This window comes from Lactuca virosa, chromosome 2 (assembly GCF_052849685.1).
Source record: "Lactuca virosa cultivar CGN04683 chromosome 2, Lactuca_virosa_CGN04683_v6, whole genome shotgun sequence".
Classification (NCBI taxonomy): Eukaryota; Viridiplantae; Streptophyta; class Magnoliopsida; order Asterales; family Asteraceae; genus Lactuca; species Lactuca virosa.
Window position 1 is genome coordinate 25,154,155 of NC_136427.1, and position 16,199 is coordinate 25,170,353.

A 16,199-nucleotide genomic window follows, 5' to 3' on the forward strand; every position below is an offset into this window, starting at 1 on the left:
TAGCAATTACTAGTAATGCTCCTATCAACCTCAGTCTTGTTTTTTGCTAGTTTTAGTCTAGAACTAGACTATCTCATTAAACGTCGAATATCCCTATGATGCTAACCAGTGAAAAAGGAAGGAGTCTACTTGTTTGCTGGCTTGACTCTAGAACTAGTAGAGGAAGGAAGCGTAATCCTACTAGCCAATGAAAGGACTACACTTCTTGGACTGTGAGCGACAACACCAAATCAGGGCTTCCCTGAAAGCTAAGATGTGGAATAGCGCTAGCTAACAAGTAAATGAGTGAATCTTGCGTAAGTGAACAGAATGCTGTTGGCATGTTCGAGATAAGCAAGTAAACTACTTCTTTTCGTTGCGTAGGCGAAGTGAGTTGGCTATTTCGAGCTAGGGCTAAGCGAGCTAGAAGTGATCCAAGCTGAAAGTGAGTTGGGGTTCGTAGGCTAAGTGAACGGGGAGAAACAACTGATCGAAAAGAAAAGATAGGCACATAGTTCAGTGATCTATAAGAGTGGTAGAGGTCCCGATCAGGTTGGTTTAACAAGCTAGTTAGGCCAGACAGGCTAAACTAGTAGTTTGTAGTTCCCCAGGCCAACGGGGTAGGTGCTTAGATCGTTAGGAACCGAAGGCTGTTTGGGTACTTGATTATTCAATCCTGAAAAGAAGCTAATAAGGAGTGATCATGTTTTTCATAGGATTTATCGTTACTCATGTCATCATTCTCATTTCTGATATCTCCAGGTCTTGTCACCAAAAACCTTCCCTGACTGACAGAACGTTCCGTAACTGACACTTGAAAAGGCTACTTTCAAGGTCTCGTCGCTTCGGTGAATCACTTGAGCCCTGATACATTTTCTGTGCCATGGAGCTAGACCAGTGAGCTATTACACTTTCTTCAAAGGATGGTTGCTTCTAATCCCACCTCCTGGTTGTCATCACTCTATCACTTCCTTTTCCACTAAGTGATTGCTTATGGACCTTAGCGTACGATATGGGTTGTTTCCCTCTCGACTTTGGATCTTAGCACCCAAAAAGCTATTTGTACAAACGATATAGGCCTGTATTCGGAGTTTCCTTGGGGTTGGTAAGGCGAAATGGGGCCACCCTAGCCCATTGAGTGCTTTAATATCTAGGAATTTCATAGTTCAAAATTAGTGAATTCTTTTACATACCTTCATAAATTCACAAGAAGATTACAACATCCCTCTTCTTATTTGTGAATTGTTATTTTTGATCCTATCCTTAGTCATTTATTATGGGTTAAAATATTTACGATAATTGTCATCTAACTAAAATTATTAATTTTCTCTATAGATGTTTACTCTGTTGATGCTTTTGCTTCATCGTCATCTACCCACCACTCAGATTTCTCCCTTCTCTCCATCGTGTCTAAAGTAACCTTTGATGGCTCCAACTACAATGATTGGATGCGTAACATAAGGATGACTCTTCGATTCGAGGGCAAATAATATTTCCTTGAAGAAAAACTGGTTGAATTCATTGAAAACACTGCTACTCTTGAACAAATAGCCTCGTATAGAAAACACTACAATGATGCAACACACATTGCTTGCATCATGGTCACCACAATCACTCCTGAATTGCAGAGGTTCTATGAGGACTACTGGACATTTGAGATGAACAATGACCTTTATGAAAAGTACCATAAGAGAGCTCGTCAAGATAAATTTGAAGTGGTCAAGTCCCTCATGGATTGCAAGATGAAAGAGGGACAGTCTGTCTGCAACCACGTGTAGATAATACAAAGACACATGGAGTTCCTTGTTAAGCTCAATGTGCACTTTGACGAGGAGTTGGCCATTGACATGGTCTTAAACTCATTGCCAAGTTGTTATGATCATTTTATATTAGCTTATCATTTGAACAACACAGAAACCACATTGCCCAACTCCACAACTTTCTACAGACTGTTGATTTGGGATTGATGGGAAAGAGTCTGGCCCCTTCTTCTAATGCTCTCATTCTCACTATTGAAAAGGGAAAAGGGTATAAAAGGAACACTGCTCCCAAAGCCAACTGGAAGAATAAGGCCCATGAATGGTCATCAAGCAATTATCCAAAGGTGAAGCCCAACTCAGACATTGCAGCTGTTAGTGACCCCAAAATGGCCATTTGTTACTATTTCAATGACAAGGCCCATTAGAAGAGGAGCTGACCCAAATACTTGAAATACAACAAGGATGGCAAGGTGAAGCCATCGTCAGCAGGTGATATCGCAATAATTATACATATATTTCGAGCGATATTTATGTATTTTTAGCTATATTTTGGTATGATTTAAGATAAAAGGTACTTATAAAGTTTGAATTTCCATTTTACAGCTAAAAAGCATTTCTGAGGAAAAAGGAGAAGAAAACGTGCAAAAATCCGCAAAAAGAAGTGAAAGAAATTACACGAAGAAAATCGAGATCAAAAAGTCAAAGAATTCAAAGATAGCCGCGTTGGAAAGACGAGAAAACAAAATAAAAATATAAAAAGAAATTTAAATTAATTAATGAGGTTTAATTAAAATAAATTATTGGGAATTAATTATTTAATTTCTAAATAATTTATATTAATTAAATTAATTTAATTTAATTTAATTTGTAAAAAATAAAAAAATAAAAAGGAAAAGAAAAAGAGCCCAAAAATCAGGATTTAGCCCAAAACCCGGAGCCCAACAAAAACAAGGCCTGATCCGTCCACCTCAATCCGGTACCCGATCCGACCCGCAAACCGCTTCGCCCCGCTTCCATTTTCCCTCACAGAAAGATCCGATGTTACCGACCCGACCCAGAGATTCGAACCGGTTTAGATCCGCGTTTTTTTTTAGCCTGTGACGTCATCTGTGACGTCACCTGATCCGATCCACGCCCAGATCCGTGCCCGATCCGACCCGAACTCCGATCCGTTTCGTCTCACATCAAGGTCCGCGCCTTGACCTGGTTTCGACCCAAAATCTGATTCGCACTGTTCATCCTTCTAAACGACGTCGTTTTGGTTACCAGATTTGCCAATTCATTTCCTTTACGTTTTTTAACCAATTTTTCCCACTTTTTCCTATTTTAAACCCATTTCTTTCCAACCAATACTCAATAATTCACCACCTTTAAACTTTCCAACCATTTATTCCCATCTTTTTATTTCTTTTGAATTCTTTTTCATTAGATCCAATCTCAATTTATTTCTTTTTGGTATTTAATTTTCCAAATTTTTACTATAAATACCACCATTTTTCACCACAAAAAGATCCATCATACACTTTGATACACAAATTTCTCCATACAATTTCTTACCATATCACCACTATACCAAATTCCACCCAACCTTTGAACCACAATTGGGGATTCAAGAGTCAAAAAGCTAAGGAATTGAAGATTGCAATGGCATTAGGGACTACATCGGGTTTGTTTTATCGACATGTTTAACATTCTCAATATGTTTTCTATGTATGTTGTAACCTTAATTATGAGCTAAATTCTCTTTGCTTTCACTTGGATAATGAAACCTTGAAAATATGATTTGATTTATATTATTCGGATATTAATTGTTATTTATTTTATCATGCATATTTGATCATTTATTTGTATATGTTAAGTTTTTGTAATTAATTTTCCCATAACTAAGTTAATATTTTTAAAAGATCACTTTAATTATATTATCTTGAATCATAAATTTTTCATAACCATTGATATTTATGACTAGTAAAGGACAATATTCTAGGAATTGGGCAAAATAAAATACTAAAAATTTAACATGTATATTTTATATCGTACGACCAACTTACGATTCCTATTTGTTTTACTACCACTAAAATGAATAGTTTGATCAAATGTTTGCATGATACGAATTAATTATTGTTAATAAAATTGTTAATTGCATGACAATTGTTTTTAATTAATTTTATTATCAAAACGGTAAAAAATTTAGATCATGATTTTTAACCAATTTTAGAAATCGGTAAATAACTAATAATATCCATTGCACTTAATATAAATCATTCATTACTAAAAGGTGGAATTAAATCTAAGTGAAAGCATCCTTATCATTCTTGATTCTTAAAAACCAATTCTTGTACTATATTTATTCTACACTTTAATTGTTAAAATTCTCATTATTGTCTTGTTACTAGAAATTCCTCCAAGTTACTTATGTTTTAAGTTAATTAGCGACAAATAGTCTAATATTAAATTATACTCGTTTCCCCAAGTGTTCGACATCCGTTCTTACCATTGCTATATTACAAATTCAATTAGGTACACTTGCCTAAGTCGATAGTAAATTCTAGTATCGGTAATTTCAACTTTATAAATTTAAGACTAGATAAATTTCACATCAAGTTTTTGGCGCCGTTGCCGGGGAAACGGTTTTATTTGGTTTAGTCTTATTGTTTGTTAGTTAACATATATTTAAAAATATATATATATAAAAAAAAAATTTTTAAAAAAAAAATATAAAAAAAATCTTTAGTCTTATTGTTTGTTAGTTAACATATATTTAAAAAAAATATTATTTATATATATATAAAAAAAAAAAAAAATTTAAAATAAAAATTAATAAAAAAAAAAGGACGAAATTGATTTAAAAAATTAAATTTACCTATAAAAAAAATTTTAATAAAAAAAAAAATTTTTTTTTTAAAAAAAAAATATATATATATATATAAATTTTTTTTTTATTGTTTGTTAGTTAACTAAAATATATATATATATATATATATATATATATATATATATATATATATATATATATATATATATATATATAAATATATATATATATATATTTAGTTTTGCATAAATTTCCTTAGTTGTAAGATAATTATAGATTGTTAAATTCCCTTAGTTAATTATAGATTGTTAAAATCCTTTAGTTAATTATAGATTGTTAAATTTACTAAAAAAAAATATTTATTTAGTATTGCATAAATTTCCTTAGTTGTAAGATAATTGTAGATTGTTAAATTCCTTTAGTTAATAATAGATTGTTAAATTTACTTAAAAAAAATAATAAAAATAAAAATAAAAAAATTAAAAATTAAAAAAAATATATATATGGTATCAGAGCCATGTTTATATTGCATTAATAACCTTATTTAATTCGCGTGTAATACGAGTAATTCTACTTACCAGAACGGTGTTTGGAATTGGTACGTTGGCTTTGGTTGTTGGATTCCAGAAAAGTTATAATTATAATATACACCGAAATGATCCTGCCTCCCGGCTGTCTCTCTCTGTCTGTTCTCTATTTGATAGTCAAAGTATTACACAAAAAATTAGATAAATAATTTATGCAGTATAATCAATTCGCTTAAAGATAGAATTTCCTTAATATATGACCCGAAGTTCAAATTTCACTTTCATTCCACCTTTAGAAGAGCCCGAACGCACGTTTCATCAACTAATCCGAGAAAACCAAACAATGACCGATCTAGCCCTCCTTTCATTAGAGGAATATACAAGCCGTACTAGAGACAGAGATGATCATGGAGTCATTCGTCCAACGATACCAGCCCAAACAAATTTCGAATTAAAAGGACAATTTCTTCACCTTCTACGAGAAACTCCTTTTGCCGGAAGAGAAGATGAAGATGCGAACCAACATGTCGAAGCTGTACTCGAAATAGCTGACTACTTCAACATTGTTGGAGTAAGCAAAGATGCAGTCATGCTTAGAGTGTTTCCAATAACACTACAAGGAGCTGCAAAACGTTGGATAAAATCTGAACCTACGATTACCACATGGGAAGGTTTAAGATCAAAATTTACAAAACAATTTAGCCCACCATGCAAAATTGCGAAGATGAAAATGAAAATTCAAAATTTTCAGCAGCTTGAAGATGAGACACTGTATGATGCTTGGGACCGTTATAAAGAAATGCTGCAAAATTGTCCACAACATGATCTAAATCCACATCAGGTCGTGCAGACTTTCTATAACGGGATCGATGTTTGTACCCGTCAGTTAGTTGACTCTCAAGGACCCATTCCTAAGAAAAATCCAGCTGACGGGAAAGCAATAATCGAGGAACTCGCCCAACACTCACATCAGTGGCATTCTTCACGAGATTCATCTTTCCGAAAAAGATCAACATGAGAGAGCTCAGATGGCTTGGCAGCATTAAATGCAAAATTGGATGCATTAGGAAGAGACATGAAAAAGGTCAATCAGACAATTCATGCTATCCAAGTCGGCTGTGACAACTGTAGTGGACCACATCTTGAAAGAGATTGTCCATTTGATCAAGATGGGAATCAAAAGGTTGATGTATGCTACTCATCTGGAGATAGATACGATGAAAGGAAGCCTCGGAACAACTGGAAACCATTCGATGAATACAAGAAGGAAATGGAGATGCAAGGGAAATGGAGACAAAGCGGTCAAGGTTTCTACCAAAAAAACCCACCATTGGAGCAAATTGTGCAAGAAAAGAAGCCAACTTTCGAAGAAATGATGGCCAGATTTGCAGAAGCATCTGATAAAAGACATCGAGATACAAAAGAGTTGGTGAAAAGAATCGCATCAACAACTGAAACTGCTCTAAGAAATCAGCAAGCTTCGATGTTGAACATCGAAAACCAAGTCGGGCAAATTTCGAGAGTACTACAAGAGCGATTTCCTGGAACATTACCAAGTAACACTGAGACAAATCCGACTGCTCATGTCAAAGCAATAACAACTCGAACTGGAAAAAATCTTGAGCCGTTAGTTCCAGTTCATACTAACGAACCTTCTACTATTTCACAATCCCAAGAGAAGGAAAAAGAACCAGTTCCGGTTGAGACAACTACATCCACTCCAATTGTCAAACCATATAGGCCACCAATTCCTTTCCCTCAACGCTTGAGGAAGGAAAAAGAGGAGGAGGACTATCGCAAATTCATCGATCATATCAAATCCTTGCATATCAACATCCCATTCATTGAAGCTATGGCTCAAATGCCCAAATATGCAAAATTTCTAAAAGATTTGCTTGTTAACCGAAAGAAAATGGAGGAAGCTTCAAGTGTAGTATTAAACGAACAATGTTCAGCAGCCATGTTGAACAAACTTCCTCAGAAAATGAGAGATCCAGGAAGTCTGACTTTACCGTGCCAATTTGGTAATTTGGGTCTCAGCCATGCTCTGGCTGATTCAGGAGCAAGTATAAATCTTATGCCATATTCGTTTTACAAGAAACTTGATTTACCTGAACCAAAACCAATTCAAATGGCAATCCATCTGGCAAACAAATCAGTGACGTATCCAAAAGGGATAGTGGAGGACTTACTGGTGAAAGTTGACAAGTTCATATTTCCTGCAGATTTTGTGGTGCTTGATATGGAAGAAGACAATGAAGTTCCTATTATTTTGGGAAGACCATTCTTAAGCACTGCAAGAGCATTAGTTGACATTCATGGATCAAAGTTGACACTAAGAGTCGGAACTGATGCTATCACCTTCGGTCTTGATAGAGCAATGAAGCACTCCAAGGTGAGTGATGATGAAGTTTTCTTTGCTGATGTTTTTGATAACTTATTGGAAAATGAGATATTGGAAGTAAAAGATAAAGACATTGAAAGCATGATGCAACTTGGAGAAGATACGTTTGATGCTGAAAAAGATCTGGAAGAACTGGAAAAGCTGCTGGAGGAGATTAATCAAAAAGAAGACTACACGGATAGTAAATCAGAAAAAGAGGAAGCACACCACAAAGAAACACCTTTTGACTCCGATGTCAAAAGTGAGTTGAAAGTTTTACCTGATCATTTGGAGTACGCATACCTAGGAAATAATGAGCAATTACCTGTGATCATCGCTGCAAATCTCTCACCGCATGAAAAAGAGAGGTTGATTGAAGTTTTGAAAAAGAGAAAGCAAGCTATAGCATGGAATATTTCTGATATCAAAGGAATAAATCCATCCTATTGTTCTCACAAAATTTTGATGGAAGAAGGATCAAAACCAGCAGTCCAACCACAAAGGCGATTGAACCCGAAAATGCAAGAAGTTGTGAGAAAAGAGATCGTAAAACTCTTAGATTCGGGAATGATCTACCCTATTTCAGACAGTCCATGGGTAAGCCCCATTCACATTGTCCCAAAGAAGGGAGGAATGACCATCATAATCAATGAAAAGAATGAGTTGATACCAACAAGAACAGTTACAGGGTGGCGAGTGTGCATCGATTATCGAAAGTTAAATGATGCATCCCGCAAAGACCATTTCCCCCTTCCTTTTATCGATCAGATGCTAGAACGTCTTTCTGGAAATGCTTACTATTGTTTCCTAGATGGTTTCTCAGGATACTTTCAAATTCCTATCGTTCCTGAAGATCAAGAAAAGACAACATTCACTTGCCCATACAGAACTTTTGCATACAGACGAATGCCATTCGGACTTTGCAATGCTCCTGCAACCTTCCAAAGATGCATGACAGCCATTTTCCACGACATGGTGGAAAACTTCATGGAAGTGTTTATGGATGATTTTTCAGTGTTTGGAGATTCCTTTGATGCATGTTTAGCTAATCTAGACAAAATGCTTGCTAGATGCGAAGAATCAAATCTGGTTTTGAACTGGGAGAAATGTCATTTCATGGTGCAAGAAGGCATTGTACTAGGGCATAAAATCTCCAAGGAGGGGATTGAGGTGGACAAAGCGAAAATAGAGACAATATCAAAATTGCCACCTCCAACCAACGTCAAAGGGGTCAGAAGTTTTCTAGGTCATGCAGGATTTTACAGAAGGTTCATAAAAGATTTTTGAAAAATCACGCGCCCTTTGACTCAACTTCTGTTAAAGGAAGCAAAGTTTAATTTTTCTTCAGATTGTTTAAATGCTTTCAACAATTTAAAAGAAAAATTAACAACAGCCCCGATAATGGTCGCTCCAAATTGGAATTTGCCATTTGAATTAATGTGTGATGCTAGTGATTTTGCAGTGGGAGCAGTTATGGGACAAAGAATTGAGAAACATTTTCAGCCAATCTACTATGCCAGCAAGACGTTAAACCCCGCTCAAGCAAATTACACCACAACTGAAAAAGAATTGCTTGCTGTGGTTTATGCTTTTGAGAAATTTCGCTCTTACTTGATCTTGTCAAAAACTATTGTCTTTACTGATCATGCTGCCTTGAAGTATTTATTCAGGAAAGAAGAGTCTAAGCAACGATTAATTCGTTGGATCATGTTACTCCAAGAATTTGACATCGAGATTAAAGACAAGAAAGGCATGGAAAATGTGGCTGCTGATCATTTGTCCAGATTAGAGAATCCCAACATCGAAGAACTCAAGGAGTCTGAAATAAATGACAAATTTCCAGATGAATCCTTGATGATGATAGGTGAAGAGGTACCTTGGTATGCAGACATTGTAAACTACTTGGCTGCAGGATTTCTTTTTAAAGGAATGACACATCAACAGAAGAAGAAATTTTTTTCGGACCTCAAGCACTATTATTGGGATGACCCTTACTTATTCCGAAGTTACGCGGATAATGTAGTAAGGAGATGCGTATTCGGAAAAGAAAGTCGTGAGATCATGAAAGGATGTCACGCTGGACCGACTGGGGGGCATCATGGTGCTAATTACACAGCAAGAAAAATCTTTGATGCTGGATTTTACTGGCCTACGATTTTCAAAGATGCTCACATCTTCGTGAAAGAATGTGATGCATGTCAAAGGGCCGGTAACATCTCTTCCCGAAATGAGATGCCCCAAAACAGCATCCAAGTATGTGAAATTTTTGACGTTTGGGGAATCGATTTTATGGGACCATTTCCTTCCTCACGAGGAAACAAATATATTTTGGTAGCTGTTGACTACGTATCAAAGTGGGCTGAAGCGAAAGCTTTACCCACTAACGATGCTCGTGTAGTAGTCAAGTTTTTAAAGAATCTGTTTTCACGTTTTGGTTTCCCTAAAGCTCTGATCAGTGACAGGGGTACACACTTCTGCAATACCCAACTGGAAAAGGTTTTGCAAAAATATGGTGTTCACCATAGAATCGCAACGACCTATCATCCACAAACCAGTGGGCAAACTGAAGTCACAAATCGAGCTTTAAAAAGAATTCTGGAACGATCAGTGGGAAGTAACAAGAAGGAATGGGCAGATAAACTTAATGATGCGCTGTGGGCATTTCGAACTGCATACAAAACACCTATTGGTAGTACACCATATAGGATGGTCTTTGGAAAAGCATGTCATTTGCCAGTCGAAATCGAACATAAAGCATTTTGGGCATTGAAATCATGCAACTTTGATCCTGTGGAAATTAAAACTAACCGTCTTATGCAGATGAATGCTCTGGAAGAATTAAGGGATGAAGCTTATGGAAACTCTCAAATCTACAAAGAGAAATCAAAGAAATGGCATGATAAAAGATTAAGCAGAGACAAAAAGTTTACCCCTGGAGAAAAAGTATTGCTATTCAATTCCAGGTTGAAACTTTTTCCAGGTAAACTGAAGACGCGTTGGTACGGTCCATTCACAATAAAAGAAGTCTTTTCACATGGTGCAATCGAACTAATTGGAAAAGATGGAGAAAGCTTTAAGGTAAATGGACATCGAGTGAAACATTACCAGGAAGGAATGTTAGAAGAAGAAGAGAAAGAGGATATACCCCTCCAACTCACTGAAAACAATTAAGTGAGGGGTAGAGTCTGGCTCATGACTCAGTTAAAAAGAAGCGCTTGCGGGAGGCAACCCGATGTTTGTTTTGATTTTTAAATTTGGTGTGTTTATTTTCTGTATGTTTGGTGTGAATTTTCTTTTTAGTTTGTGTTTTCAATAAAAGTGCTTTTTAATGGTTTTATTTTTCTGTGAAAGTTACTTTTCAGCTTAGAAACAGGTGATGGTCAGAATGGTGTAAAGTAAATTTCTGAAATGCAAATTACAATAGGAGAAGTGGCATCACATAAGTGTGGGGTGATTCCCCACAAAGAACAGGATGAAGAGCTGAAGCTGATACTGACCAACGGGAGAGTTTTATTCGAAGGATAAAGCAAGTGTTCGGCCGACACAAGTCAAATCAAATTCACTCAGCGAAAAGAAGTAATTGTTCTAATAACGCAATGTGTACTTGGCCAGTATACACAGCGTTAAATTCAAGAAACGCGTAGAGGATCCCAATAATTGCATTACGCGACGTGTTCAAATATTATACGCGACACGTAAATGCACCTGTTCAGAGAAATTGTGCGGAAAAAGACTCAGATGCCACTTTTTCCTAAATATCCAGCTGGTTCAAAAAGAAATGAGTTACATGCACTTCAACAGCACAAACAGAAAAGTGTACCAAACACTTGTCCCACGCAGATCAGAATTTCGACCTCGCCACTACAATACCCCAGGGGAGTCTATTCCTTTTTCTCCCTTTTTTACCTTTATGTTCTTTACTTTTGCATACAATGGGGACATTGTATGATTTAAGTGTGGGGTAGGGGGTCGAATAAGGAAACCAATTTACTAACGTTGTGTGGGATGATCCAATGCGAACTCAAATGTTTAATTGAACCAATAGTATGTTATAGTACATTTGTGTTTTCCCTATCCTAGTGAAATCATGGAACAAAAACACAACCTTGCTTAGTTTGAGGGCCATAATATGTTTAGCATCGTGTACCAGAAATATATCCAGGAAAGCTTATGTAGTCATTGCACTCTAGACTAATATCTCTAACCAATAATGGTTGAAGTTAAGTTCCCTTGCTTAAGCATATGTTTTTTTAGGATTTTTAGTTAAAAAAAAAAAGAAAAAAAACAAGAAAGAAAAAAAAAGAGAAAAGAAAAGAAAAGTCTACAAAGCTATGAAGATCAAGAAATATCATGAAGAAAAATTCCAAAAATCAATGAAGACTCTAGAATAAAGGCAATTTGCCAAGTTATTAGTTATTGTAATTTTTATTTCTAGGTTATTTTTCCATATGTATGCTTGGGGACTTAGTAAAAATACTTTGAGGTTAAGAAAGATTTCTGAGGATATATTCGGAGGGATGCATAAAATGAATGTTGTTCAAAAGAAGTGGGCAAGTGTTTATGAAGATTGTGAGTATTTAGGATTGGGAAAGTTTTAAGAATCATTAGACACAAATGTATGCATTGAGGTTTCGATGTAATGGCTGAGTTCAAGTTGGATTGTCTTAAACAATGTTGGTGATGAAGGTTTTGATATGATGACATGCTAAAGTTAGTTTTGCTTGAGGACAAGCAAAGTTCAAGTGTGGGGTATTTTGATATCGCAATAATTATACATATATTTCGAGCGATATTTATGTATTTTTAGCTATATTTTGGTATGATTTAAGATAAAAGGTACTTATAAAGTTTGAATTTCCATTTTACAGCTAAAAAGCATTTCTGAGGAAAAAGGAGAAGAAAACGTGCAAAAATCCGCAAAAAGAAGTGAAAGAAATTACACGAAGAAAATCGAGATCAAAAAGTCAAAGAATTCAAAGATAGCCGCGTTGGAAAGACGAGAAAAAAAAATAAAAATATAAAAAGAAATTTAAATTAATTAATGAGGTTTAATTAAAATAAATTATTGGGAATTAATTATTTAATTTCTAAATAATTTATATTAATTAAATTAATTTAATTTAATTTAATTTGTAAAAAATAAAAAAATAAAAAGGAAAAGAAAAAGAGCCCAAAAATCAGGATTTAGCCCAAAACCCGGAGCCCAACAAAAACAAGGCCTGATCCGTCCACCTCAATCCGGTACCCGATCCGACCCGCGAACCGCTCCGCCCCGCTTCCATTTTCCCTCACAGAAAGATCCGATGTTACCGACCCGACCTAGAGATCCGAACCGGTTTAGATCCGCGTTTTTTTTAGCCTGTGACGTCATCTGTGACGTCATCTGTGACGTCACCTGATCCGATCCACGCCCAGATCCGTGCCCGATCCGACCCGAACTCCGATCCGTTTCGTCTCACATCAAGGTCCGCGCCTTGACCCGGTTTCGACCCAAAATCCGATTCGCACTGTTCATCCTTCTAAACGACGTCGTTTTGGTTACCAGATTTGCCAATTCATTTCCTTTACGTTTTTTAACCAATTTTTCCCACTTTTTCCTATTTTAAACCCATTTCTTTCCAACCAATACTCAATAATTCACCACCTTTAAACTTTCCAACCATTTATTCCCATCTTTTTATTCCTTTTGAATTCTTTTTCATTAGATCCAATCTCAATTTATTTCTTTTTGGTATTTAATTTTCCAAATTTTTACTATAAATACCACCATTTTTCACCACAAAAAGATCCATCATACACTTTGATACACAAATTTCTCCATACAATTTCTTACCATATCACCACTATACCAAATTCCACCCAACCTTTGAACCACAATTGGGGATTCAAGAGTCAAAAAGCTAAGGAATTGAAGATTGCAATGGCATTAGGGACTACATCGGGTTTGTTTTATCGACATGTTTAACATTCTCAATATGTTTTCTATGTATGTTGTAACCTTAATTATGAGCTAAATTCTCTTTGCTTTCACTTGGATAATGAAACCTTGAAAATATGATTTGATTTATATTATTCGGATATTAATTGTTATTTATTTTATCATGCATATTTGATCATTTATTTGTATATGTTAAGTTTTTGTAATTAATTTTCCCATAACTAAGTTAATATTTTTAAAAGATCACTTTAATTATATTATCTTGAATCATAAATTTTTCATAACCATTGATATTTATGACTAGTAAAGGACAATATTCTAGGAATTGGGCAAAATAAAATACTAAAAATTTAACATGTATATTTTATATCGTACGACCAACTTACGATTCCTATTTGTTTTACTACCACTAAAATGAATAGTTTGATCAAATGTTTGCATGATACGAATTAATTATTGTTAATAAAATTGTTAATTGCATGACAATTGTTTTTAATTAATTTTATTATCAAAACGGTAAAAAATTTAGATCATGATTTTTAACCAATTTTAGAAATCGGTAAATAACTAATAATATCCATTGCACTTAATATAAATCATTCATTACTAAAAGGTGGAATTAAATCTAAGTGAAAGCATCCTTATCATTCTTGATTCTTAAAAACCAATTCTTGTTCTATATTTATTCTACACTTTAATTGTTAAAATTCTCATTATTGTCTTGTTACTAGATATTGCTATCTACTTGATTAAACATAAATCATAAACCTTTGAAAAGTTCAAATAGTTTAAGCATGAAGTCGAGAATCAATTAGGCAGGAAGATAAAGATGCTCCGATCTGATAGAGGAGGATAATATCTTAGTATCGAGTTCCTCGACTACCTCAAGAAATGTGGAATAGTTTCACAACTGACTCCTCCTAGGACACCAAAACTTCATGGTATGGCTGAGAGGCACAATCGAACATTGTTGGACATGGTTCGTTCCATGATGAGTCGAGCCACTCTTCCAAATACCTTTTAGGGGTATACCTTGGAGACAACCGCTAATATCCTCAATCTTATCCCAACTAAAAAGGTTTCCAAAACACGTCACAAGATGTGGACAGGGAAAGTTCCCTCATTAACACATATAAAGGTTTGGGGTTGTGAAGCTTTCACTAGAAGAGAGATTCATGAGAAGCTAAAGCCAGAAGTGAGAGATATATTTTCATTGGCTACCCATAAAAGTCCTTTGGAAATTTCTTCTACAGACCTAGTGAGAACGTGGTCTTTATAGCACGAAGAGGAGTCTTTCGCGAGAGGGAGCTCATATGCAAAGAGGACAGTGGGAGCACAATTGACCTTGAAGAAATTCAAGAATCAACCAATGCAGGAACTTTAGAAGACACTAGCACTCAACCAGAGGTAGAAGTTCTAGTTGAACCAGTTGACAAATCATTACTTCTTCGTCGTTCTAGTAGAGTTAGCATGCCACCTAAGTTCTATGGTTTCCATATAACTTCAGATGATACATTTATCATTGATCAAAAACTGATAAATTTGGATAAGCCAACTAATTACAAGGAAGCAATGGTAGGTCCTAAGGCAACCAAATGGAAAGAGGCAATGGACAACGAGATCAAATCCATGTATGAAAACCAAGTTTAGAATTTGGTTGATCAACAACCTGGTCGATGGACAGTTGGTTGCAAATGGATCTTCAAGAAAAGATCGACATGGAAGGAAATGTGCATACCTTCAAGGCACGACTGGTTGCGAAGGGATTTACTCAAACCCAAGGGGTTGACTATGATGAGACCTTCTCACCAGAGGCTAAGGTAAAATCTATTAGGATAATGCTCGCCATAGCTGCCTTTCATGATTATGAAATTTGGCAGATGGATATGAAAATTGCTTTCCTTAATGGGAAGTTGGCTGAAAATGTTTACATGAGTCAGCCAGAGGTTTTTGTTGATGCAAAGTTTTCCAATAGAGTGTGTAAGCTTGAGAATTCCATTTATGGATTGAAACAAGCATCTTGCAGTTGGAATCTTTGCTTCCATGAAAAGTCAATGAATTTGGTTTCTCTAGGAGTGAGGATGAGTCCTATAAATATGTCAAAGCTAGTGGGGGTATAGTAACTTTTCTAGTATTGAATGTTGATGACATACTACTCATGGGAAACGACATTCTTGATGGGTTTTGATACAAAATATAAGTTTGTTTTTCACAAAAACCGCAATGGAAGACTTTAAAAAATAACAAGTTTATTTTTAGTTCATAAAAAAACCAAACCATCATGGTTCCATTTATAGAGGTTAGAATAAAATAAAAAACAACCAAAGAGTTTTTAGAATGACAACCTTCGAAACCCTTGAACCCACTTGGTTTTGGGGTGTTGATGAAGATGAAAAGACCAAAGAATATGATATTCTCTACAAGTATCCACCACCAAGAGTAAGGAACTTGGAATGCTAGTTCCCTCTTGTATTCTTGAGTTTCTTAAGCCTTTAAGTGCTTAACTCAAATAAGCACCAGAGGAGACAACTCAATAAGGCTTCTAATCTTGCAACAATCTTCAAAAGACAAGAAAAAGAGAGAGTAGAGATAGTTTTGGCCATAGAGGGGAAATGGAGAGATTCACTAGAAAAACATGCAAAAAACTCATGCAAAACACTATCTTATAACCCATCCAAAGGTAAGGGTTTCACATTAAAATACTCTAAAGTAATGCTAGCCTTTATAAGCATGGGGAGACAAAGCATGGAGGTTGATAAGCAACCTCCATATTTGTTCAATAGATCCGACCATGCCTCTT